Source organism: Hypanus sabinus, chromosome 10 (genome assembly GCF_030144855.1).
Source record: "Hypanus sabinus isolate sHypSab1 chromosome 10, sHypSab1.hap1, whole genome shotgun sequence".
NCBI lineage: Eukaryota > Metazoa > Chordata > Chondrichthyes > Myliobatiformes > Dasyatidae > Hypanus > Hypanus sabinus.
Window position 1 is genome coordinate 148,681,166 of NC_082715.1, and position 25,754 is coordinate 148,706,919.

The 25,754-nt window shown below is 38.7% G+C and overlaps 1 protein-coding gene and 1 long non-coding RNA gene across 2 annotated transcripts in view; one reads left to right on the forward strand and one right to left on the reverse strand.

The window, feature by feature from the left end:
- Positions 1-25,754, forward strand: part of rsph14 (radial spoke head 14 homolog) — a 728,187-nt gene that overhangs the window by 332,297 nt on the left and 370,136 nt on the right. The window lies entirely within an intron of this gene.
- Positions 18,853-25,686, reverse strand: LOC132401235 (uncharacterized). Its single transcript, XR_009514530.1, has 2 exons — positions 23,162-25,686; positions 18,853-19,362 (listed from the first exon to the last, which is right to left on the reverse strand). It is a non-coding gene; the product is annotated as an uncharacterized LOC132401235 (long non-coding RNA).

Genomic DNA, 25,754 nt, shown 5'->3' on the forward strand with positions numbered 1-25,754 from the left:
GCTGCAGTTCAAAAGGTCACATCACCATTTAAAATTAAAAAATTAGAGATGGGCATTAAATGCTACCTTTGCCAGTGATGTCCAGGTCCCCAAAAAAATCAGTGAATAAGTAAAATATCCTGGAAATAGATTGAGCTCAGAAAAAATGTAGATAGGATCAATAACATGATGTCATTTGTTAATTGTCCCAGTAACTTGGGAGGAAAATGGAAAGGGCATGGAGCTGTCAAGGCAGAGCGGTTTAAATATTTATCCTTTTTTAATTAGTAAAGTGTCTAATTTTTAATGAATAAACTCTTCTTGGGCTTCCAACTGGAATCAGATATTGATTTCAATTGAAGTTTCAAAGACAAACTCCACCATCTTCATATGGAATGATGCCTAGGCACGTCTAGTCCAGTGGTATATATACCACAATCGTCCTTCCCTCCTTAGTTAGTCCTTAACCAATCAGGTTTCCACTGTTCCACCTTGCTTACAATTGAATTCTCAACCTTACCTTTTAAGTCCCTGAAGTCCTGATCTTAATTAAAATTATTATTCTCTAGTCTTATTGCAATGGCTTCCTTCACCAGGCAGTCCAAAATAACCATTGGTGCCGCACAATAGTTTTATACCATCGAAGTAAATCCAATGGCCATTGCAAATGGTACACCAATTTCTCTGGGTAAACCAAATGGATACACCTCCTGTGCTCCTTGTTTTGGGATTCCACTGTGTCTCTCTTCTGGCCAATATATGCTGCTTCGCATTCACAGGGAATCCTGATAACTCCAGCTGACCTGAGTCCCAGGTCATCTTTGACCCATGTAAGCTGTGATTTGAGCTTCCTTTAAGGGTTTGTGGATGGTATTAATCTGGCATTTCTTCCAGAAATGTGGAAATATAGGGAAGCCTGGCGGTAGTGATGGTTCCTCCTCATAGTTTGGTTTCCTGTTTAGGAAACCGGAGAATAGTTTATTTGTCATATATGCTTGAAGGCATTAGATCCTTTTTGCATTTAACTGTAAGGGGAGGAAGTTCACTGCAATATTCAACACTTTGAATCATTGCGTAAAACGAAGGCAAGGCTTCTTTGTTCTTTATAGCCTTTCTTCTGAGATGCCGGGACAAGGACCTAGTCCCTAAGTTCATTAGGTTGCATTCTTGGTTTCTCTGGTAGCTAAATGCATTCTACGACATGCTGGCTAAGCATTGATTACTGAGCACATCCATCACATTAGATCCACTCTGACATCAACACAAATAGAGAACTATATTCTCTTGGTGATTGGGAGTTTATTGACAGGTCTATTGCTGTCCAAGGAGAACTAGTTTCACAAAGGAATACTGCGATGCAGGTTAATAAACGCAACAAACTATCCCAACAGACTATAGCCACCCCATCATTGGACACAGAAAGGGTTGTCATCAACCAAACTGAGCAAAACATCAATGAGGCGATTAGATTGGTCTTCCGCAAGGTGCTAAACTTCACTCTGGTTCCCTGAGCTATTTCTTATCAGGACTACGTTGGCGGAGTAGAACAAGCAATCCGAAAACTACCACCGAATACAACAAAAGAAGTAAGGACAGAGGTCTGTGTGGCCCTCAAAAGGGTATTTTGCTGAAATTGAACATTACAAGAGGAGAGTGACTGGCCCTCCAGGCACAACAAAACCCAGTCATCATGAGTCCTGATCTTCTGAGGGGAATACCAAAGAAAAGTCCAACAGATTCTGGACAAACTTGCCTACAGAGTTCTACAGTGGAATCCCATGGATTCGATTGTGAGGATGCCCTCCACTACCAGCAATCATATGCAAAACACTTCTACCTCAGGTGCTGGTATCACCAAGACCTTACAGGCTCTTCAAGATACACAAAGATGGGTCTCCCCTGAGGCCTATCATCAGTGCAATAGATTCTCTGACTCACTACCTTGCTAAGCTATGAGCGAATCATTAATTCAACCAATTCCATAAAAACGATAACCAACATTCAGCTGACCCTGGAGGATGGATGTGTTTCAATATGGTATCCCTGTTTACAAGAGTTCCCATTAAGGACACCATAGTCCTCCTGTGGTCAAGGTTTGATAAGGGTACCACTGACCTTTTTGAACGCACCCTTATATCAATGTACCTCCTCTAAAGAGGAGTGCTGTTGTGCTTTCTTTGTAGTGGCATCAATATGTTGGGCCCAGAATTGATCTTCAGACACATTGAAGCCTAGGAACTTGAAATTACTCACCTTTTCCACTGCTAATCGCTTGATGAGGACTGCTGTGTGTTCCCTCAATTTGCTCTTCTTGAGGTCCACAATAAATACCTTAGTATTACTGACATTGAGTGCAAGGGTTTTCTTGAGAAAATCTTCTTCTTCCCATAAGTCTCTGTTTTTGAAACATCATTTTCTTGTATCTGAATATGGAATCTTTTTTTAAAGGCATATTACACTATTTTAAACTTTAATGTTTATCCTTTTTTACTAACTCCTTTTGCTTTATTATATTATTTTTTCATTTTGATTGATATATTCTTTCTTTTTACAACCCTGTATTTATATCTGGATGTTATATAGTCTTTTTTCTTTCTTTTCATGAAGTTGCCATCTTAAAATGGGGGTAATATTAGTATTAGTTTTTGCGCCTGCCGCTTGGCTTTTTCTCGTGGGGTTGGGGGAGGGGGTAGGGATCTTTTTTCACGCTTTTGCTTTTTATTTTTTTGCTTTTAGTTTATGGGCCAACTTTAGATTATTAATATTGCTGAAGTGTCATGTTCTCCGGTTGCTCCTGAATCATTTTTCCTTCTTTCTGAATTATGGGTTATGTATCTTTTTAACCTTTTATGATATATACAATTAGTATTGGCATGATGGATAAGTCTATTAACTTTATCTCTTGGAATACTAATGGTTTAAATCATCCGATTAAATGTAAAAAAATATTTGAAGTATTCCATAGACTAAATGCTAATATTATTTTTGTACAGGAGACCCATATTAGGAGGAAGGATAATCAGCGCTTTTTTAGGTTCTGGAAGGGTCAACAATTTCACTCGAATTGTACCGCCAAAATTAGGGGTGTGTCTATTTTTATAGACCCCTCAATTTCGTTTCCACATCATGAAATTATTTCTGATCCACAGGGCAGATTTTTGTTGATAACTGGCTCACTTTTTAATCGAAAAGTGGCTCTAGTTAATATTTATGCTCCAAACTTTGACTGCCGTGAATTTTTTAAACGTTTATTTACTTCCCTCCCTAATCTAAATGAATATATGCTGATAATGGGTGGAGATTTCAACTGTTGTCTGAATCCTTCGATGGATAGATCTAAACCTATTCGAATTCTTCCGAATAGATCAGCCTTACTTATTAATTCCTTTATGGTTGATTCGGGAATTACTGAAATATGGCGGTTTTTGAACCCTAAAGATAAAGAATTTTCGTTTTTTTCACATGTTTATCACAGTTATTCTAGAATTGATTATTTCCTTATTGATCATCGTTTATTAACAGATGTTACTGATTGTAAATATGACTCTATTGCCATTTCGGATCATGCACCTTTGAAGTTATCTATCAAGATTTCGGACTCTTTCAATAATACTAGATCTTGGAGACTTAACGCTACTTTGCTTCAAGATCCAGAATTTATCACCTTCATAAAACAGCAAATTGGCTTTTTTTTTCAACAAACTATACCGAAGAGATTGACAGAGGAATATTTTGGGACTCTTTTAAGGCTTTTATCTGTGGACAAATTATCTCATATTCTATCGGTAAAAGAAAACAAAGATATTTAGATATTGCTTTATTAGTGGATAAAATTAAAGAAATTAATAAGATTTATTCCATGACTCCTACCAAAGAACTCTATAAGAAGAGAGTTGAGCTTCAAATGGAACATAGTTTATTATTATCTTCTTCAATTGAGAATCAATTAATTAAGACTAGGGCTCAATTTTATATTCATAGTGATCGAACTGGTAAATTGTTAGCTAACCAATTAAAAGCTATTTCGACTAAGCGACAAATTATTAAAATTCGTAAACAAGATGGTAATCTGACTACTGATCATAAAGAAATTAATAATACTTTCCAAGATTTTTATAAATCTTTATATCAATCAGAATTTGATGGCGATCTATCCATGATGGATAATTTTTTTTAACAATTTGAATATTCCTAAACTGACAGATGAAGATTGGAGCTTGTTCGATGCTCCTATTTCTATGACTGAAATAGGAGAGGCTATCTCATCAATGAATTCAGAGAAAGCTCCTGGTCCTGATGGTTATATTATAGAATTTTTAAAAACTTGGTTATGTGAAATCTTTAATGATGCATTTACTAAGAAGAGACTACCTCAGTCTTTTTATGAAGCTACTATCTCTCTAATTCTTAAAAAAGATAAGGATCCTACTCTATGTGCATCTTATCACCCTATATCACTATTAAATGTAGACTCTAAGATTCTTACAAAAATTTTAGCTATTAGATTAGAAAAGTTACTATCACAAATTATTTCAGAAGACCAAACTGGTTTTATTAGGAACCGGTATTCCTTTTTTAATGTTAGAAAATTGATTAATATAATTTACACTTCTTCACCCACAACCTCAGAATGTGTTATTTCATTAGATGCTGAAAAAGCTTTTGATAGAGTTGAATGGACATACTTATTTAATGCCTTGAGAAATTTTAATTTCAGTCCTAATTTTATATCATGGATTAAATTAATATATTATAAACCTGTTGCTTCTGTTCTTACAAATAATTACAGATCCCCTTTTTTTCAATTATCTCATGGTACGAGACAAGGTTGTCTCTTAAGTCGTTTATTATTTAATATTGCATTAGAACCTTTAGCCATTGCTATTCGTGAATCCCCTAATATTTTTGGTATTACCCGTAATGAGAAGTTATACAAGTTATCACTTTATGCTGATGACTTGTTGTTATATATTTCTGATCCTGACAGGTCTATTCCTGCTATTTTATCCTTGTTGGTTCAATTTGGTAGTTTTTCTGGTTATAAACTAAACTTGGATAAGAGTGAATTATTCCCTTTAAATGTGCAAACTTTATTGAATGACAGGATACCATTTAAAGTTGTTACTGATAACTTTATTTATTTAGGTATAAAAAGTACCAAGAAATATAAAGATTTATTCAGATTGAATTTTTTACCTATGCTTCATCAGATTCAACAACTTACTACAAGATGGTCTCCTTTATCCTTATCATTAGTTGGCCGGATTAATGCTATTAAAATGATGATTTTACCAAAATTTTTATATTTATTTCCAGCCTTACCAATTTTTATTCCTAAATCTTATTTTGATAACATTGATTCAAAAATTTCCTCATTTGTGTGGCAAAATAAAAACCCCAGGTTAAGTAAAAGGCAGTTACAAAAATCTAAAAAAGATGGTGGTTTAGCTTTACCTAATTTTAGATTTTACTATTGGGCGAATAATATTCGAAACTTAATATATTGGAAATTAGATTTGGATTCACCATTGTGCCCACAGTGGGTAAATTTAGAATGCAATGATGCACAAGGACATTCTCTATTCTCTGTTCTTGGTTCTTCTCTTCCTACTGATTTAGTTAAATTCAATAAACAGTTATCCAAACCTATTGTCAAGCACACATTATGAATTTGGTTTCAATTTCTTAAGTTTTTTACTCTGAAAAACTTTGTTCTTGATAGCCCTATCTTACTTAACTTCTTTTTTAAACCTTCTTTGACAGATCAAGCTTTTAGCATATGGAAAAGGAAAGGTATAATATGTTTTTGAGATCTTTTTTTTTAAGGTAGTTTGTTGTCTTTCGACCAACTTTCCAACAAATTTAAGTTACCTAAATCTAATTTTTTTAGATACTTACAAATCAGAAATTTTTTACATAAAGTTCTACCATCCTTCCCCAATTCAACATTGATAGATTTTTCAGATATGATTTTTACCTTGAATCCTTGTCAGAAGGGATTAGTGGCTCTTATTTATAATATGATTATGAAGATACAACCAGAAATATCAGGTAGAATTAAGCAAGAATGGGAAAAAGAACTTCAATATAATATATCAACAGAAAAATGGGAAAAAATTCTACAAATGGTTAATTCTTCTTCTATATGTGCTAAACTCGCTTTAATACAATTTAAGGTGGTACATAGAGCCCATATGTCTAAAGATAAGCTTGCTCGATTCTATTCTCATATTAACCCTCAATGTGACAGATGTCATTTAGATGTGGCCTCATTGACCCACATGTTTTGGTCATGTCCCACTTTACATGACTATTGGAAGGACATATTTGCTATTATTTCCTCAATTTGGAATATTGATTTACAACCTCATTTTATTACTGCAATTTTTGGTATACCAAATGAGGATGGTAACTGGTTTTCCCCTTCAATTAGACGAATGATCGCCTTTGTAACATTAATGGCCAGAAGGTCTATATTACAAAATTGGAAAGAAGTAAATCCTCCTACCACGTTTCAGTGGTTCTCTCAAACTATTTCTTATATGAGCTTAGAAAAAATTAGAAGCACTATTTTTGACTCATCAATTAAATTTGAAGAAACTTGGGGACCGTTCATTCGACATTTTCATATGAATTAATTTGGTCTCTTCCAGACCTTTTCTCTTTTTATTCTTGTTCTGGTATGGAGTTCTGGAGTTTTTGACACTATCATATACATATAAACTGTTATTATTGCCCATGTTAGTTTAGTTTAGGTTTAATTTTTTTTCAATATATATTCTTTTTTCTTGTATTTTTAATTTTTTTTTCTTCTTTTGATGATTATTCTTATTTTTCATGTATAATTAATATAGGTTAGTTTGATTAATGTACTATTTTTTGCTGATATTTTAATAAGATATTGTTATTTTATTACTAATTTAACTTTAAGTCTAATGCACTCATAACCTATTCAATATTATGATATGTTTTTTTATATATGAAATACAATAAAAAGATTGGAAAAAAAAGAGAAAATCAGCATTCAACCAGCTGATCTATCTCGCTCCTGTATGCCTCTTCCTCACTATCTGAAATTCTGCCAACAATAGTTGTGTCATTGGCAAATTTATAGATGGTGTTTGAGCTATGCCTAGCCACACTGTCATGGGTGTAGAGAGAGTAGAACATGGGCTAAACACAGATCCTTCAGATGTGCCAGTGTTGATTGCCAGTGAGGTGGAGATGTTATTTGTGACCCGCATAGACTATGGTCTCCCGGTGAGGAAGTCAAGTATCCAGTTGCAGAGGGAGGTACAGAGGCTCAGGTTTTGGAGCTTGTTGATTACAACTGAGGGTTCTGTTGTGTTGAATGCTGAGCTGTAGTCAATAAACAGCAGTCTGACTTTTACTATTGTCCAGGTGATGCAAGGCTGAGTGGAGAGCCATTGAGACTGCATCCACTGTGGACCTATTGTGACAATGGGTAACTTGCTGTGTGTCCAGGTGCTTGCTTCGGCTGGAATTGATTCTAGCCATGACCAAACTCAAAGCATTTTATCACAGTTACTGTGAGTGCCACTAAGTGATGGTTGTTGAGGCATCTGATCCTGCTCTTCTTGGGTCGCTTTTTTCAAGCTGATGGGAACTTACAACTGCAGCAGTGAGAGATTGAAAAATGTCCTTGAATATGCCCACCAACTGGTTGGCACAGGTTTTCAGGGTCGTACCAGGTAAACCCAAGAGACCTGGCACCTTGTGAGGGTTCATCATCTTGCAAACTGTTCTGATGCTGGCCTCTGAGACAGAGAACACAGGGTCACCAGATGCTGCAGGAATTCACACAGGTGTAGTTTTATACCCCATTTCAATGTGCATTAAAGGATTTGAGTTTATCTGGGAGTGAAGCATCACAACTATCCATGATGTTAGGTTTCACTCTGGAGACAATAAGATCTTTGTTGTGTATTTAATATTTCAGTAATATTTTGAGTAATATTGTTTACATAATTCATTATGTGTTATGTCTAAAAGTAAATGAATGACTGACATCATCACATTACCATGTTATAAACTATGTTCCTTCTTGGCCGTGCGCGTGTGTGCATGCACACATTTTTTAACCAACAGACAAAGGAAATTAATGTGCGCACAAAAGGTTAGTTACCTAAAATAATGTAGAAACTGATAGTTATACTTATTGAAAATAATCTTTTAGCTAAATGTTTCTGTTAACCAGTTGGTCAGTTTTTCAAATACCACAAAGCACGTCACTAATTTACGTCACCTTACCTTTTCTGTTCCGGTTTGTATAGCTGCATCACAGTGACAGCCATCTTTGGCGAACAGTATTCATATCATAAAGTTTACAAAGATCAGACTCAAATCCTGTAGATAGCTTACTAAGTTTTTATTGAGAAAAGTATCGATTCACTATGTCGAACTCAAAAGAAGCGATGGGCGTGAAGCACAAAAGAATTGCAAATTTGTTTAAAGTTAAATGGCTTAACAAAATAGTAGAAACTGCTACACCGAAAATGTCACAGTAGATACAAGTTCGCTGTTGACTTTTATAAATAGTCTTTGTGCTCATTTAGAAGAAAGATTTTCTGAAGATGAGGTACAAGAATGGTCAGCTTTTGATTTCTCAATTGCAGATTGTAACTTCATATTTGGCCATGAACAAGGCCTTATGTCTAAAATATCATGATTTTCTAGCTGAAAATACTGTAAAAGTTAGACAGTTTAATGATTTCAAATTTTCCATGCAAGAAAAAATTAAATCCAAACTGATTTCAAACTTTGCTCAGATGGTGGCATTTTTACTTCAAAATGAACAGTTTTGCGACCTTGCACAGTTTGATGGACTTTGGGGGAACCTTTCTTGTGTCTAGTGTGGACTGTGAGTGAGGTTTTAGCCTAATGAATCAACTCAAAAACCAGCTGAGAAACCGTTTAGGTCAGGGGTCGGCAACCCGCGGCTCCGGAGCCGTATGCTGCTCTTTCATCTCTGTGCTGCGGCTCCCTGTGGCTTTGGAAAATAAATGATGAGTATTTAATTAAAATGTATTTTATGTTAGTTTGTTAGTTTTCGAAATGTAATTCGAAATTTGAAGATTATGGTGATCTTGTACAATCTAAATAAAACATTGCAGTGACCCCATTTCCTGGCACATCCGAACCAGCTCATAATTAGCCACCGTTCCGGCTAAGGGAGATAGCCTACGGGGGTTTGTGAGTACGTGTCTTTTGGAGCATCCGTGCCCACGGGGGGGGGGGGGGCGGGGCGGGTTGAGGGAGGCTTTAAAGCAAGGCTGTTTAGTTCAAATAAAGTTATCTTTGAATGCAGTTTACCGACTCCGTGTCGTTATTTTAGCGCTGCATGTAGCACACCGCTACAATGTGTTTTTTATTGCTATTAATATACGTCACCACTGCCAATGCCTGACACCCACCAGTACGCGATTTCTTTTAATTTTTCGATCCAAGGTAGGCTAACTATGGAGTAACCTTCAACTCAACGTCTTTTTTTTTGGAGTTCAAAATGTTTTTGTTGCATGCAGAAATGTAATTTCGTTTTCTCTGCAGGAGTTCATCGATTTCATAAATGCAACACATTATAGTTTGTTTATACATAGCATAAAGACAAAAAAAAATGTTGTATGCAGTGTTATTTCATTTTAAATGACAAACGGGTTTTGTGGCTACCAGTGTTTTCTTTTCTGTGGGAAACGGGTCCATATGGCTCTTTCAGTGGTAAAGGTTGCTGACTCCTGGTTTAGGTGAATGTCATTTGGGTATGTTAATGAGAATCAAAAGCTATCAATTGGATGGAAGTTCTATTAGTCTAGACAGAGTTTACAAAGAATGGGTAAATGCCAAAGACAGGAGAGAGAAAAAATAACTAAGTTATTTTGTTGTTGTTCTGTGCAGTTTTATGTCAAATATTTTGTAAACCTACGTAAACTGTGCCATGTGTGCATTTAGTGCACACATACTTTTGTCACAGGAAAAAGATTTGCACAACATAAGATCTTTGCACACACTGACTGCTAAAAATTAGAGGGAATATTGATCATAAGTGTATGCCTTGCTAAAACAAAGTAGACATGCATCTCCTGGCTCTGTTTTTCTAATTTATAAAACTAATTTATAGTTGTTGTTTTGAAACTCCAAAAAACAAAAGTTTTAAAATGAACCCAAGACTTACCTGTTGCACAGTGAGACATTTGAGTTTTTAAAAAAGTGTAGCACACTTTCTTTGATGCACAGAACAGAAAGCAGTCAATGTAAAAAAAAGGTAGAAAATGGAAGAAAACAGCAGAAATGGCTGGCTATGTCAGAAAAATAGACACATTCGATTACACAACAGATTAGCTTATACTGAGTGAATTGAGCAGTATTTTAAAGCAAATGACATAACCAATTAAAAGTGAGTTCCATCATGACTGCACTGGGTCGAAAGGCATACGGTTTGCTTTGAAAATTGACTACTCTAACCAAATCAGCCGAAATAAGCTTTGCTACTATCATGAAAATAATACAGGAACGTTTAGAATAAAAAGCATTATTGATTGCAGAACATTTTAGGTTTCATAAGTAGAATCAAAGGCAAGGGGAGTCACTTTCAGCATACGTGGCTGAATTGTTGTCTGAGCATTGTAAGTTCAATGATGAGGTTAGTGATGTGCTGAGAGATCATTTAGTTTGTGGAATCTTACAAGAAAGCATTCAAAATTGCTTCTAATTGAAGTAGAATTTACATTTAAAAGATCAGTTGAAATAGATGTATCAATGGAAACAGCAGGCAGAAATACAGTTGAGTTGCAGTCAGGAATGAAAGTGAGCATGAACAAAATTAGAATGTCTAGACAGAAACTAGTCTGAAACAAACTGTGTTACTATTGTGGAAAGGGCTCACATTCACCAGACCACACAGGTTTAAAGATAAAACTATTTCATATACAATGAGCATGTTGGGCAGATAAAAATAAATGGACTGCACAAGGAAAAGAAAAAGCTAAAAAGTCAAGTTGCAGTTTCAAGAAGAATAATACTCTGCATGCTATTGGTCAAAAATATGATAAGGATGAGAGTGACGCAGGACTGAGTAGCCTTGAGATTTACAATGTGGAAGCTAAAAAAAGACAAGTAATATGGCTTACACCAGAAGTGAATGGCAAATTAAGTAAAATGGAATTGGACACTGGCTTAGCTGTTTCAGTCATTCCATAAAATGACTTCAAATGGCATTTCAAAGATGCTGAACTGAAGCCTGCAGATATCAAAACAAGAACAGATTACTGGAGAAAAGATAACTCCTGTGGGAATGACATCTGTAACAATTAAATACAACAACCAACAAGCCACATTAGGGTTGTATGTGGTAAAATCAGGAGAGACAGCATCGTGGGACCATAAGTCCCTGAGACAACTACAACTTGTTTGGAGATCCAACCACAATTTGTATGCCACATCCCTGAATGAAGCCATCTGGAAGCAAATTAAGAAAGGTACTGGATGATGCTACACTGTCTCTATGTTGCACATCATGAACCTTTGCCCAACAGTGGGCAAACAGATGTTGGTGCCAGCCTCTGCCTCTGGCAGAAAAGCATACTGGACCAAGGAAGGACCATGCAGCTCAGAGGAATCGTGAAAGTGACGAAAACAGTGATCCAACTACAACAGTTCCTGTAGGTAACATATCTGAGAAGGCTATTGATTTGCTAATCAGGCATTTACTTGCAAAATGTGGCTTGGTTTTAAGAAAGTTTGAGGAGCTTCAGAAAAGTTGCAAGCATTCAGCATTTGTGAGTATAAAGAACTAGTATCTAATCTGTGTGCATTAAGGTTATTGTGTGAACTTGAACTTGCGTATTGTGGGAGACAAAAAGCTGTTTTAACAACAGATGCAAAAACCAAAGTACAGCTGGATGAAGGCTAGAAAGAAAGGAGTCAATAGAGATACAAAAACAAAGGGATTTGTCAGATGATGTTGTGGATGAGGAAACCAAGAGAAGAGATCAGATTGTAAAGGGAACAATAAGGATTCAGAGAATACTCCAGTGAACTAAATGCACCTTCCCAAGATCAAGATGCACATTCTAGAAAAAGGAAAAGAAAGGATGATACAAATGCTATGGAAATGGAAGAGGATGAACAAAACCCTATTTCTCGAGAAATTAGCAAATGCAGAGATACAAGAAACTAGAAGAAGAAAATGAAAGGCGAGAAAAAGAAAGACAATAAGTTTTAAAGGTGAGAAGAGAAAAGGAGAAGAAAGGTGTCCAGAACTGTCAGAACTACTTCCTGTAATCTCAGTTAACCCCTACAACTGCCATGGAGGAGGCCACATAACCTGAGATTGTTTCACAGCCACGTCTCACCTGCCAAGCAGAGTGATCAACGTTGTCAGGAAAAAAACGTTATCCCATGAGAGTAAGAAAGCATCCATAGTGATTAAATCTTTAGGCCATTATATAGTGTTGGACAGTGTGGAGATTAAGGAAGAAGTGCTAGATCTTTTTAAAAACATTAAGATTGATAATTCCCCAGGGCCGGATATGATACACCCCAGGTTGTTGTGGGAATTGATCGCAGGAGTATTAGCCATGACCTTTGAATCCTCTTTGACTGCAGGGGAAGTGCCGGAGGACTGGAGAATGGCAAATGTAGTTCTCTTGTTTAAAAAAGGTAATAGGGAGAAACCTGGGAACTATAGACCGGTGAGTCTTACATCAGTGGTATGCAAACTTCTGGAAAGGATTCTTAAGGATAGGATCTATGAGCATTTGGAGAAGTACGATTTACTCATGGATAGTCAACATGGCTTTGTGAAGGGAAGATCGTGCCTCACGAGCCTGATTGAGTTTTTTGAAGAGGTAACAGAAGAAATTGATGAGGGTAGGGCAGTGGATGTGGTCTACATGGACTTTAACAAAGCATTTGACAAGGTCCCTCATGAGAGACTCATCCAGAAAGTCATGAGGCATGGGATAAGTGGAACCTTGGCTGTTTGGATAAAAAATTGGCTTAAAGGAAGAAAGCAGAGGGTATTTGTGGAAGGGAAGTATTCCGCCTGGAGGTCAGTGACTAGTGGAGTGCCACAGGAATCTGTCCTGGGACCCCTGCTATTTGTGATTGTTATAAATGACCTGGATGTAGTGGCAGAAGGATGGGTGAGTAAGTTCGTGGATGACACTAAGATTGGAGGAGTTGTGGATGGAGCTGTAGGTGGTCGAAGGTTACAAGAGGATATAGACAGGCTGCAGAGTTGGGCAGGAAAATGGCAGATGGAGTTCAATCCGGACAAGTGTAAGGTGATGCATTTTGGAAGGACAAACCAGAAAACTGAGTACAGGATTAATGGTCAGTTACTTAAGAGTGTGGATGAACAAAGAGACCTTGGAGTTCAAATCCATACATCCCTCAAGGTCGCTGCACAGGTTGATATTGTATTTAAGAAAGCCTGTGGGATGCTAGGCTTCATTAACAGGGGGATTGAGTTCAAGAATAGAGAGGTCATGTTGCAATTCTACTAATCTCTGGTGAGACCGCACTTGTGTTTTGTGTTCAATTCTGGTCACCTCATTATAGGAAGGATGTGGAAGCTATGGAGAGGGTGCAAAGGAGATTTTACAGGATGTTGCCTGGATTGGAACAAGTCGTATGAAGCAAGGTTAGCAGATCTGGGACTTTTCTCTTTGGAGCGTAGCAGAATGAGCGGGGACTTGATTGAGGTCTACAAGATTATGAGAGGCATAGATAGGATGGATAGTCAGTACCTGTTTCCCAGGGCACCAATAGCAAACACCAGAGGGCATATGTACAAAATAATGGGAGGGAAGTTTAGGAGATACATCAGGGGTAAGTTTTTTGCACAGAGGGTTGTGAGTGCCTGGAATGACTTGCCAGGGATGGTGGTGGAGGCTAAAACATTAGGGGTATTTAAGAGCCTCTTGGACAGGCACATGGATGAAAGAAAAATGGAGTGTTATGGGGTAGTGTGGGTTTAGTACTTTTTTTAAAGGATTATATGGGTCTCCACAACATGAAGGGCTGAAGGGCCTGTACTGTGCTGTAGTGTTCTATGGTTCTATATCGTATATCATGCATGTAGTTGAGTTGCATTCTCTATTAAGTTGGAGTTTACAGCTTAACAGGGGGAAGTGCTGTGTATTTAGTAGTTCAGTAACATATAAGTAATGTTGTAAATATATTGTTTAATTAAGCATTCTTTGTTGTTTACATATTGCATTGCAGATTATCTATAAAAGTAAGTAAATGGAATTTCATTATGCCACCATGCCATACGCATGCCCTTTGCTTAAAGTAAACATGAAGTAAGACTCACATTTCAGACTCTTATTTTTTTTCTTGTAAGTAGATTTCTGTTTTGGAGTTACAAAGTGTAACAGCCCAGTTTACCCTTGGAAAAGGAAATACCTGAAAAGTTTAAAAAGAGGACACCCCTCTTGACGTACTATTCTACCTAATGCAAATTGAAAGCCACGCTATATTATGTCAGAGATGATCCAAAGGGAAACCAGAAAGGATCCCACACTGTCTCAGATTTACATGGCCACCCAAAATGGCTGAGATATGCAGCAGGAACTCCAGTTTCCTCATTTTTACCAGTGTCAGGATGAACTTGCCCTTGACATGGAGTTGCCGTATGGAGGGATTGGGAACTGTTGTACTATCCAAGCTGAGAGGTAAAGTGTTGGGGAAGCTACATGCCGGTCATCTAGGTGTGGTCAAAATGAAGGTGCTGGCTCATAGCTTTGTCTTGTAGTCTGGGCTAGATCAGCAGGTTGAACAGCTTGCTATGCACTGTTTGGGATACCAACACATCCAGAAGATGCCAAGTGCAGTGCCTCTCCATCCTTGGGAATGGCCTGCATTGCCCTGGCAAAGGATTCATGTGGATTTTGCCGGACTATTCATGGGCACAAATTTCCTGGTAGTAGTGGCTGCAACAACAAAATGGCCAGAAGTGTTTCCAATAGCCTCCACCACAGTCTCACACACTGTTGTATTGAGAAGCCTCTTCTCAAGGACTTGTATTCTAGGACACTTAGTAACAATGGACCTCAGTTTGTTGCAGAACATTTTCAATTTCAGTTTTTGCTGAAAATGAATGGAATAAGGGCAATGTACCACCCAGCTACAAATGCCTTGGTAGAAAGATTTGTCTAAAGATCATAATGTCAACAGAATACAGTACCCTGACACTAAATCAGAATCTCTCCAATTTCCTCCTGGTATATTGCAATGCAGCACACACCACAGCCAACAGTTCACCAGCTATGCTGTTCCTGGGTTGTCCCTTGCAGTCACGCTTGGATCTACTCAAACCCAAACACAGAAAGAGTATGCAGGATAAACTGCTGAGACAAATTGAGGGCTGCTGAAACAATGAGGTTCAATAATTCATTCCTGGACAAGCAGTTCTGATGAGGGACTACAGAGGAGAGCAGAAGTGGATACTTGGAAAGATTAAGAACAGAACTGGACCACTCTCCTATACAGTGGGATTTGAACCTGATATCATCTAGAGATGACACATAGATCAGTTGAGGAGAGCAAAGTCAATTGTTAGAAAAAGAAGGTGTCCAGGTCTGTCAGAACCACTTCCTGCAGTCCCAGAGTCAACTCTTGCAATTGCTATGGAGGAGGTTCCAGAACTTGAGATTGTTTCACAGCCTTGTCTCACCTGCGAAGCAGAGTGAACACCTTGTCTGGAAAAAAGTTATCCCACAAGTGTAAGAAATCCTCCAAAGTAATTAAATCTTTAGGCCTGCCTCAATGGGATTACATAAAATTTACTGGACTGTGGATGTCAATAGACAATAGGTGCAGAAGTAGACCATTCGGCCCTTCGAGCCTGCACCGCCATTTTGAGATCATGGCTGATCATCTACTATCAATACCCAGTTCCTGCCTTGTCCCCATATCCCTTGATTCCCCTATCCATAAGATACCTATCTAGCTCCTTCTTGAAAGCATCCAGAGAATTGGTCTCCATTACCTTCCGAGGCAGTGCATTCCACACCCCCACAACTCTCTGGGAGAAGTAGTTTTTCCTTAACTCTGTCTTAAATGATCTACCCCTTATTCTCAAACCATGCCCTCTGGTACTGGACTCTCCCAGCATCTGGAACATATTTCCTGCCTCTATCCTGTCCAATCCCTTAATAATCTTATATGTTTCAATCAGATCCCCTCTCAATCTCCTTAATTCCCACGTGTACAAGCCCAGTCTCTGTAACCTCTCTGCATAAGACAGTCCAGACGTCCCAGGAATTAACTTTGTGAATCTACGCTGCACTTCCTCTACAGCCAGGCTGTCCTTCCTTAACCATGAAGACCAGAACTGTACACAATACTCCAGGTGTGGTCTCACCAGGGCTCTGTACAAATGCAAGAGTATTTCCTTGCTCTTGTTCTCAATTCCCTTTGTAATAAAGGCCAACATTCCATTAGCCTTCTTCATTGCCTGCTGCACTTGCTCATTCGCCTTCAGTGACTGATGAACAAGGACTCCTAGATCTCTTTATATTTCTCCCTTACCTAACTCTACACCGTTTAGATAATAATCTGCCTTCCTGTTCTTATTCCCAAAGTGGATAACCTCACACTTATTCACATTAAACATCATCTGCCAAGTATCTGCCCACTCACCCAGCCTATCCAAGTCACCCTGAATTCCCCTAATATCCTCATCATATGTCACACTGTCACCCAGCTTAGTATCATCAGCAAATTTGCTGATGTTATTCTCAATGCCTTCATCCAAATCGTTGACGTAAATTGTAAACAGCTGTGGTCCCAATACCAAGCCCTGTGGCACCCCACTAGTCACCACCTACCATTCCGAGAAACACCCATTCACCGCTACCCTTTGCTTTCTATCTGCCAACCAGTTTTCTATCCATGTCAATGTCTTCCCCCCGATGCCCTGAGCTTTGATTTTACCCACCAATCTCCTATGTGGGACCTTATCAAATGCCTTCTGAAAATCGAGGTACACTACATCCACTGGATCTCCCTTGTCTAACTTCCTGGTTACATCCTCGAAAAACTCTAATAGCAGTGAGAAGTATTGTGTACTTACTATATCAGTAATATTTAATATTCAAGTAATATTGTAAAGGTATTGTTTAAGTATCCTTTGTTTAATTACATAATTTATTACAGGTTAAATGTAAAAGTACATGAATGGTATACACAGTTATGCCATCACATAAGTGCAAGCCTTGCTAAAGTAAAAAAATGAAGTAGTTGTGCAATTTGGAGTTACAAAATATAACAATCTTCTCAACAAGTCATGAGTTTCAGCCTTATCTTTGGCCCCTACCTGCACTACACTGAGTTTCACATGATGCAGTTCACTGCTGAAGAGTTCTGAGGTCCGAGCCTTGGTTCCTTGACCCACTGATGTCTTGTGCTCCCAACCCTCCAGTGCTCCCAAAGTTGCCCAGTATCCAGGCCCCAACCCTCCAGATAACACATCTCCTGTTTATCCATAGCAATAATACCCAATGCTTCCAGTGGAGACCCCAATCTCAAATCACTTTCCTGCCTCCAATGTGCTAGTGTAATCATTGACCATCTTTCTCATTCCTCATCCAATTACCACATATGACCCCTGGCACTTGGCTGCAGTACCTCATCTGAATGCAACTTCAGCAAGTACATAAAAATGGTGTTGATGTTTGTAAGGCTTGGATCTCTTTCTAAAATTAAATTTTGTGTTAAAGTTTAACTTAACTTTTAATTATAGTTAACTTTAACTTATGTTTCTTATATAATGCTAGGCAAATAGTAAACAACTGCCTGTTGGTGGTTGTCAGCAGATAATTATTGTCAGCTGCAACTAATTACTAGAATGGAATTAAGCACCATTTGATGAGTTGGTACTTCGGAAATTTGGGAGTGCTTTGAAGATATTTAAAAACTTCTGATGGACCAAGAGCAGTCATAGAAAATATGCATTTATATTTGCATGTTAATTCAACAGAGTGAAGGGTTTTTGAATTGAATGAGCTTGAAAATATGTTGAAATAAGAGGAAAATAGTGATGCATATTATTTAAAAAAGTGTTAAATTACAAGGAAAACAAATAAGTGTCTCAGACCTAATAAGTATTGGTCTGATGTCAGTTTTACTTACTATTTTATAAACAGAAGAATAAAAGCACCTCTCAGCACTCTTGGATTTTTCTCCTTCTCACAATGTGGATGTTGCTAGAAATGAAGGTCCATTCTGCTTGTCCCTGAACTGAGAAGGCATTTAACTGTCAGTTTCCTGAATAGTTCAGAATCATACTGGCCAGACTGTGTAAGGGTAGCAGATTTTTTTCCATGAAGCACATGAGTTAACAAGATAGGCTTTTACTTTGTCACTTCATGATCATCATTGACTTCAATTCCAGATTTATTACTGGAATTTAAATTCACAGCTGCCATGGTGGGATTTGAACTGGTTTCTGGACTCTGTTAGTTCAGTAATTCAGTTGCTATGATCCCATATTACTGAGAGAAATCTAAGAAGCTTCAAAGTCTTTAAAAACTAATTATGTCATAATTATTGTTAAGTGGAAGAGCTCAATATATGAAATTTGGATTTGGGATCTTGAGTATCAATTGGAATATATCTGCAGTACTCAGCATTGGCTATGTAACCCTCTCACTGTAGGTTTGCAATGAGTTGGCTATTACTATGAATACAAACTAAGAGCAACATAACTATGATGCATGGGAATGATAATGAAAGGGCCATTACCAGGAAATAAATAGGTTTACGATGGATATGATTTGGGTAACCACAAAACATAAATGTTTGAATGTTTCTTTTGAAGGAAAATAAGACAATTACCTGTATGAATACTGACAGACACCCATAAAAATTTAATGTTTTCCAGGAAGCAATAATTTAGCTCACACCAGTGTAAACAGATGGAAATTGTACTGTATTTTAAACTATAACAAACAAAATAAAGAAAAGAGCCCATCACATATGTATCAGTTTATAGCATGTATACAGTCGTTGGAGCAAATTACCATGTAATAAGTTTAGTTTGCTTCAGTCAGTTTACTCATGGTACCAAAAGAGAACTAGTCCAAGCAAAGGAAATATCCACAACTTCCAAGGAAAAAGGTGTCGAACTTTCTCCAATGTCGTGTGCGAGCTGGCTAACTGAAATTTTATCCATACATTCTCCGTGAAACCATGAGGATTTTCTGACATTTGTATCTGTCCTTCCAGATTTATTTTTTTAAGCGTTTCACCATATTCTTCAGCCATGTTCGTTGTCCATTTCATTCCTTCGCCTTTCTCGAAACTCCTTTGATTCTGCACTGTCTCCAGAAAATGGCTACTTGTTCTTTTCTTGGGCATCTTATTGAGCAAAACACAAGCAAAGACAAATCTTATTGGCTAATTCAACAAGCTTAACTTATTAATCAACTGAAATTTAAATAGCGAAAATGAAATAGCTGATTGTATAATATAATTTAAAACATTTTTTATATAGATTTTCATTTTGAAGAGATCTGCAAAAAATAAAATGCCCAGCAGCAAAACTGTATTAATAAATTAGAGCATGGTCTTAAAACAGGGTATTACACCTTTTTATCAGGAGCTTAAGATAGAGAGGGAATGGATGTCAATCGCACTACCCCTGCAGAGCAGGCAGGAGTCCCCTGAATACCTCATGTTCTTTAACTGTTACTTGGATCTAAACAATGGTGAAGTTTTCTCACAGGAAAAAAACTAGCATCAGTCTATGGTACTGTACTGTGACTGAATGGCCAACATGCCACATACTGTGGTCTCTGTTGAGGTCGCACCTCAAACGTAGTTGTTTTTGGGTGAGGAAACCAAATGTAATGTTTCTGAGTTGTCAAATGTCAAGCTGGAGTTTGGCTCCTCTTGCAGGGTCCTTATTCGTTGTCATTGGCAAGTTCTGGGATTGATACTGAAGACTGATCAGAAGTCAAGACCCGATGGCTGGAGCACTGATTCTGCTAATCTCTGTGAGTTCACTGGAGAAGTTAAGGCTGAGTGTCTGCGAGTCTGAGTCCACTGAAGGTGGAGGCAAAAACAGCCTGGCATGGGGTTAGAGGACTGTGTATGTGCATGTGTGGATGGGTTTTAGAAAGGGAGGAATGTAGCATGTTTTGCTGTTGTTTAGTCGCCTGTTGTGCTCTGTTGTTGTGCCATTCATGGTGGAGATGCTATGTTGGTGCTGGCAGGTATGGTGGCACTTGCAGGCTGACCATAAGACATAGTACAAACCCCATTTCCAGAAAAGTTGGGATATTTTCCAAAATGCAATAAAAACAAAAATCTGTGATATGTTAATTTACGTGAACCTTTATTTAACTGACAAAAGTACAAAGAAAAGATTTTCAATAGTTTTACTGACCAACTTAATTGTATTTTGTAAATATACACAAATTTAGAATTTGATGGCTGCAACACACTCAAGAAAAGTTGCGACAGAGTTAAAATAAGATTGAAAAGTTCACAGAATATTCAAGTAACACCGGTTTGGAAGACTCCACGTTAAGCAGGCTAATTGGTAGCAGGTGAAGTATCATGACTGGGTATAAAAGTAGCGTCCATCAAAGGCTCAGTCTTTGCAAGCAAGGATGGGTCATGGCTCACCCCTTTGTGCCAAAATTCATGAGAGAATTGTTAGTCAGTTCAAAAGGAACATTTCCCAACGTAAGATTGCAGAGAATTTGGGTCTTTCAACATCTACAATACATAATATTGTGAAAAGATTCAGAGAATTCAGAGACATCTCAGTGCGTAAAGGGCAAGGTCAGAAACCACTGTTGAATGTGCATGATCTTCGAGCCCTCAGGTGGCACTGCCTAAGAAACCGTCATGCTACTGTGACAATTATAGCCACCTGGGCTCGGGAGTACTTCGGAAAACCATTGTCACTTAACACAGTACATCGCTGCATCCAGAAATGCAACTTGAAACTGTATTATGCAAGGAGGAAGTCACACATCAACTCTGTGCAGAAATGCCAGTGAGTTCTCTGGGCCCAAGCTCATCTTAGATGGACCGAAAGATTGTGGAACTGTATGCTGTGGTCAGATGAGTCCACATTTCAGCTAGTTTTTGGAAAAAAACGGGCGTCGAGTTCTCCATGTCAAAGGTGAAAACGACCATCCTGATTGTTATCAGCGAAAGGTGCAAAAGCCAGCATCTGTGATGGTATGGGGGTGCATCAGTGCCCACGGCATGGTTGAATTGCATGTATGTGAAGGTACCATTGACTCTGAGGCGTATATTAGGATTTTAGAGAGACATATGTTGCCAGCAAGGCGACGTCTCTTCCCGAGACGTCCGTGCTTATTTCAGCAGGACAATGCCGGACCACATTCCACACGGGCTACGACAGCTTGGCTTTGTAGACACAGAGTACGTGTGCTTGACTGGCCTGCTGCCAGTCCAGATCTGTCTCCTATTGAAAATGTATGGCGCATCATGAAGAGGAGAATCAGACAACGGAGACCACAGGCTATTGAGCAGCTGAAGTCTTATATCAAGCAAGAATGGACAAAATTTCCAATTGCAAATCTACTACAATTAGTATCCTCAGTTCCAAAACTGAGGAAAGGTGATGTAACACAATGGTAAACTTGCCTCTGTCCCAACTTTTGTTGAGTGTGTTGCAGCCATCAAATTCTAAATTTGTGTATATTTACAAACTACAATTAAGTTGATCAGTAAAACTATAGAAAATCTTTTCTTTGTACTTTTGTCACATGAATTAACATATCACAGATTTTTGTTTTTATTGCATTTTGGAAAATATCCCAACTTTTCTGGAAATGGGGTTTGTAGTGGAATTATACCATTTGGCCCATCCAGTCTAATCTACCATTTCATCATGGCTGATTTATTATCCCCCTCAACTCCATTCTCCTGCCATTCCCTGTATCCTTCGATACTCTTATAATCAAGAATCCATCAATCTCTTCTTTAAATGTACCCAATGATGTAACCTCACAACCCTCCGTGGCAATGAATTCCATAGATTCACTACCTTCTAGTAAATTCATTAAATTCTTCCTCCTCATCTCTGTTCTAAAAAGGCATTCTTGTATTCTGAGGTTGTGCCCACTGGTCCTAGACATCCCCACTATATAAAAAAAATCCTCTCAGTGTCCACTCTATCTAAGCCTTTTAATATTTGAGAAGTTTCAATGAGATCTCCCCTCGTCCTTCTCAACTGTAGTGAGTACAGGCCCAGAGTCATCAAATGCTCCTCATATGTTACCAAGATCATTCTCATGGATGTACTCTGGACCCTCTCCAATGGCAACACATCATTTCTTAGACAAGGGACTCAAAACTGCTCAGCATATCCATATAAGGTCTAACCGGGGTTTCTCGTCTGGGGATCCGTGAGAGGTCACTAGGAGTTCCATGAGAGATCATGGTTGGATACAATTGCTGTAACTGTAAGAGTCACCTTTTCTTTTCAGCTAGATTGTGAAATAGCTATTCATAACTTTCCAAATGTAAACCATGTTCAGTTACATCCCAGTTGGTTCATGGCACCACTGTCTCCATGTTAGACAGCAGGAACTCCGTGGTGTCTGTGAAACGCTGGAATGTTCTGTTTGACTATCTGCAAGAATATTGGCAGAATGCCAAATGCACCTGGTATTTTCTGGTGTGTTCCCATTGGCTTCATATAGTCAGGTTACAGTCTACAACAGTGTTTCTGGAATCTCATGCTCTGGCAATTTGGCCCTATTCTGTCCTTCTGCCTTATAATCCACTGCAAGGTGGCTCCACTTATTTTACCCAGTAAACTGTGTCAGTCAGTGGGATGGTGTATAAACAGTAAGTATAATTCCTGACCTTAAAACATCATTGTCAATGGGAGTGTTGCTACAAGAATATCAATGTCACAATTCTGAAGGATCCCACAAGGATTCTGTGGGGACAGTGCCCCACAGACAGACCCATCAGCTCCCAGTCTGCAGGAACCACAAACCGCCTTAAAATCTGTAGTGTTAGTATTTTAGGGAGACTTTTGTCTGCTCTGCCAAGAAGAACCAGGAACAACTAAGATATTGAATTGCTAATTAACTGCAAGTGCAAGGCATTCTTGTAATGGAACTTCTACCCTTTTGTAGAGGAAACATAACAGCTTTACAGGTACCTGAACACGGATTCCAGCAGAAAACCCAAGACCTAAAGAACAGATGGTGAATAGGATGTCCAGCAGTTCACTGAGAGCCATAATAAAGCTGAGTTCTTCAGTATTGCTGAAGCACCAATAAGAGCCAAGGCCTTATCCTGTAAAGTACCAAGAATAGTGAAAAACTCATAAGGGACATGAAAGCAATCAACATCCATTGGAAGAAATATTTCAAAGACTTCTCAACCTTGACTCTGTCAGTGGCATAAGTGTCATTGATTCCATCTCACAGTAACTATTCATTCCAGTCTTCCCACCACCTTTGATACCACCAGACTTGACCAACAAAAGAATTGAAAAGGCCACAGCCCAACTAAAATAGGACCTCAGAAGCAGACAATATAACCAATGAAGATATAAAACCAGGTGGATGAAAGTCTTCAGTCATACAGCCCCAATCTTCTGTCTACATCCTAGAACAGGAGAATATTCGAGAGGAGCTCAGAGATGTTGTAATCATGAGCATCTTAATAAAAGGGAGACAAGTCCAATTGCATTTACCACAGAGGGGTTCTCCTTGAAGTCTAACAAAGGGAAGGTAATCATTCAAATCCTCAAATCCCCAAATCCCCCTTCCAGTGGCTGAAGAGCTGCTTCCAGTAGTTTTCATCCATCTGAAGTATATGGATGCAATCTTCACCAAATGGAATCTTCATGAAAAATGCAAGGAGCAGCATCAACTACTGTACATGATGTGTTTCAACCTCACTAAACCATTGACTTCATCAGGAGCTTGAGAGGCAGCAGTGGGCGAATCATGATAGAACTAATAGCAGTACAACAGAGATGGTTTAGGTGAGAACTTGTATCAGATAAGGCTATGCCAGTGCCATATTTTCACTATTTTCCCCACTGCAGTGCTGCACCTCACATCCAACAAATATTCCATGGAAATGGATGTGATCTTCAGCATTAATTGGAAACTTCACAATCTACTGCGCTCCTAAACCAAGAATACTAGAACCTCAGTTGCTGAGTTGCAGAATACAGGCAATGTATTTGCACATTAGAAACACAGAAAACCTACAGCACAATACGGGCCCTTCAGCCCACAAAGCTGTGCCGAACATGTCCTTACTTTAGAAATTACCTAGGGTTATCCATAGCCCTCTACTTTTCTATGCTCCATGTACCTATCCAGGGAGTCTCTTAAAGGACCCTATCATATCTGCCCCCAACACCGTCGCCGGCAGTCCATTCCATGCACTCACTCTGCTTAAAAAACTTACCCCTGACGTCTCCTCTGTACCTATTTCCAAGCACCTTAAAACTGTGCCCTCTTGTGCTAGCCATTTCAGCCCTGGGGAAAAGCCCCTGACTACCCACACAATCAATGCCTCTCATCATCTTGTACACCGCTATCAGTTCACCTCTCATTCTCCATTGCTACAAGGAAAAAGACCAAGTTCACTCAACCTATTCTCATAAGGCATGCTCCCCAATCCAGACAATATCCTTGTAAATCTCCTTTGCACCCTTTCTACAGTTTCCACGTCCTGTAATGAGATGACCAGAACTGAGCACAGTACTCCGAGTGGGGTCTGACCAGGGTCTTATATAGCTGCAACATTACCTCTCAACTTCTAAAATCAATCTCACGATTGATGACGACCAATGCACCGTATGCTTTTTAACCACAGAGTCAACCTGCGCAGCTGCTTTGAGTGTCCTATGGACTCAGACCCCAAGATCCCTCTGATCCTCCACACTGCCAAGAGTCTTACCATTAATACTATATTCTGCCATCATATTTGACCTACCAAAATGAACCACCTCACACTTATCTGGGTTGAACTCCATCTGCCACTTCTCAGCCCAATTTTGCATCCTATCAATGTCCCGCTGAAACCTCTGACAACCTTTCACACTATCCACAACACCTCCAACATTTGTGTCATCAACAAACTTACTAACCCATCCCTCCACTTCCTCATCCTGATCATTTATAAAAATCATGAAGAATAAGGGTCCCAGAAGAGGTCCCTGAGGCACACCACTGGTCACCGACCTCCATGCAGAATATGACTTATCTACAACCACTCTTTGCCTTCTGTGGGCGAGCCAGTTCTGAATCCACAAAGTAATGTCCCCTTGGATCCCATGCCTCCTTACTTTGTCAATGAGCCTTGCATGGGGTAGCACGTTAAATGCCTTGCAGAAATCCATATACATTACATCTACTGCTGTACCTTCATCAATGTGTTTGGTCACATCTTCAAAAATATTTAGTCAGGCTCGTATGGCCGGACCTGCCTTTCGCAAAGCCATCCTGACTATTCCTAATCATATTATGCCTCTCCCAATTTTCATAATTCCTGCTTCTCCTTTCTTAGTATCTACATTCTTAGTTTCCAAGCCCCAAAGTATTGCCAAATTATTTATTGAAACATACACTTAACATCTGCAAACCAAACATTCTCTTAGAGCTTTCCCTACTGTGTTATCCTGTCCTATGTCAATAAAAACTTATAGCTAGACCCTGTAAGATATACATTGATAGTGAAATTCACCATATTTTCTGTATGCCTGTGAAACAGTTTTTGGTTGATTGAGA